We start from the raw sequence: 3,127 nt of genomic DNA, 5'->3' as shown, positions 1-3,127 counted from the left end.
TCAAAGGCTGAAAGAACGACGAGCAGCTGGGAAACAAATTGCCCAGCTCGGCGAACAAGCGAAGCAATCGTGCCCCCCGCTCAAGGTGCCTAGCGACATCGTCGATCCGAGGATGGTGCCCGGTTATTGCAATGTTGATGATTACCTGCCCGACGATGTACATTATGATCCCATGGAGGTGCAGATACACAGATACGAGTACGGGAAGCCTCTCGTCAAAGATGAAAAATCTTTAACAACGATGATGCGAAGATTACATGATTGGTACTTGAAAATCTGCAGAGAGTCTGGGGGGAGGAGTACTTTGTATGCGAGAGTTAAACCGAAGCATGACCTCGTTGGAATTGAATTGTTGCCTATTCCATTTGAGGAGTTCTATCAGTTTTTCAATCAATTGGCCCTCGATAAAACAACGGTCACCTGCTACTGTCTGTAAGTACTACTACTTCTGTCATTAAGTCTCTCTATATAGCTCATCTCTTTCATTACATGTATTTATAATTATCCTCACTATATTATGCAGATTGAAGATCGCCGAATTGAAGAAAAGACAAATCGGTGATATTGGGTTCGTTAACACATATCTCATAGATGCAACTGAGGTTGAACATCGTCCCGAAGATACCGAGGCCAACTTGCTACGATCATTCAAAAAAAATGAAAACAAAGATATAATACTCTTTCCTTACAACTTCAAGTGAGTGTTACTGTCTTGTGCATATTCGGTTTCCCTTATATATTAGTCCAGGTTATAGTAATGTAATTGATGAGTTATGCATGCGTGTGCAGGTACCACTATATTCTCCTAGAGATTAGGCTTGAGCAGGGAGTAGTAACTGTCTTGGACTCTAAACGAAAAGATCCCCAGGAGTATGCGGACATGACTGAAATCCTCAAGAAGTAAGTTAAATCGATCATTATCCACCATATCAGCAACTTTGTTCATTTCCTGATATCAAGTAATTGTTTTCTTTGTCCGGCAGGGTTTGGAGAAAATTCACCAGAAAAGTTCCGGGACTGCCGAAGGAGCTGGAATTTAGACACCCGAAAGTAAGTACTATAGTAGCATGTTCCGCGCATCTCCTAGTGATTCAAGCGCTAGTTTCATCAATACCATTTAGCATTCTTGCTTATCAGTTTGATTGACCTCTATTTCTTCTAAAGTGGTTGTGGCAGGAACAAGGGAATGATTTCTGTGGATACTACGTCTGCGAGTCCATCCGCCACACGACCTATGAGCGGGGCGGGTACTCTGACGAACAATATGAAGTACGTAAATAACAACATTCACAATTTTATTTTATTACCATCATTTGTATTGACCCCCTTCTTCAAATTAGATGTTTCAGAAGCGGGATGAACTCCTAGCACCAGCTCGCATGCGAGCAATTCAAGAGGAATTGGCGGCATTCTTTCTTGACCACATGATCGCTGAAGACGAAGAATACTATGTGGACCATGAGTCCGTATGATTATATTTGTAAGAGATAATTATTGTATATATGTAGCCGGTAGTGTCGGATAGATATACGAGAACTTGTTGTTCGACCAATCTCTCGGAGAAGGAGAGAGGTGGTCGATATCACTTCTCTCTGTATGCATATATGTTCATGACGATCTTCTGTTTCCTTCGTTTGATTACTAGCTACTAGCGTGTCTAGTCCTCTCTATACGTATGTATAGTACGTAGCGTCGACCAAGCACGGACCCTTTAGTCCCGGTTCAGGAACCGGGACTAAAGGCCCTTACGAACCGGGACAACAGGCCCTTTTTCTACCAGTGATGATGGGTGCCAGTTAGTCCGGACGTTTGAGGCCCGTTTAAGACATTCATCAAGATCGTATTTTCATGACCAGGCCGTTTGTCCGGGCGTTTGAAATGGGTTTGGTGCACCCGGCTATAGATGCTCTAACCTCCTCGCCCAAGCACCGACGCTGCAACCGCCGAGGTTGATTCTGCATTGGTATCATCCATGCATTAGCGTCACCAGCAGTCCATAGCCCCTAGCGAGTCGTTCGTCGCGGAGCTGGTCGTTTGCGTCACATATTTCACGTTGGTATTTTCCGTGTGCATTTGCTACCCGGACCTGCTCACGAAATCAGTCCATTCATTGGCGGTAGCTTGCTACTCCCTCCTTTCCGGTTTATAGGGCTTATCTCAAAATTTTAGTTTTTCCATTTTATAAGGCTCAATTTGGTTGTTTCCCATCACATGTTCAGATTCCAAGGTGCATTAAATCGTTGCATGCAAGTATTGAGAGAAAATTGACCAATGCATGTAATTTATGCATGCATGCATTGTAATTAATGCATTGGTAAACATACTTTTTAAGGAAAACAAAAGCATTAATTGGGTGTTTTTGCAAACTACAAAAAATATTCCACCACTCACCATCTATCTTGGTTGGTGAGATTTTTGAATTGAGCTTTATAAACCAGAAAAGAGGAAGTACAAAAATAGCCACCTGCAACGATCAGCCGCGAGGTGGCCGGGAAAAAAAAACCTTGCTTCAGTTACAGCAGGGCAGGGACGAGACGACGAATGAGCGATGACAGAGCCATTTGGAGGCCACCTTTGACTCCACCTGCCCAAGTCTTTCCTGCTGTACCGCGCTTTACTCTACCTTTTTACCGAACGTAACACCCAGAGCCAGCCGTAAAGTGGTACAGTAACTACCACACGTCCTCCCAGACCAGTGACCACCCCTAGGGCGGCAGGTAAAACAAATTACTATAGTCACTTTTTTACCGCGGAGGATCCGAGTCAGATGACGCAACGCCTTACCGGGCGGCAGGCACTGCGTGCATGCATGCACGCGCCCATCCGAGAGAGAGAGAGAGAGACGGCGATGAGATACCATGTGCCAGCAGCGACTGTGCAGCGTATACACACACACACACGCCGTGCGTCTCTAGGCTGTAGCCCCGCTGTAACTTTTGGTGTTATTACCCTAGTGGCCAGCCATGGCCATGGTAAACGGGAGCGCCGCGGATACGACAGACTGAAATTTCCAAACGTTGCCGCCGCGTACGCCTCACTGTAGCACGCCCTACGCCTCTCCGGCACCACCGCTCCGCCGCGCAGACGCGGCGGCGGAACGTGCTTTTTGGTCGCCCTCCAACGACTA

Source organism: Triticum urartu, chromosome 4, assembly GCF_003073215.2.
Source record: "Triticum urartu cultivar G1812 chromosome 4, Tu2.1, whole genome shotgun sequence".
In the NCBI taxonomy this organism is placed as follows: domain Eukaryota; kingdom Viridiplantae; phylum Streptophyta; class Magnoliopsida; order Poales; family Poaceae; genus Triticum; species Triticum urartu.
The sequence above is the reverse complement of the archived record's forward strand: the minus strand, read 5'-3'. Positions refer to the sequence as shown.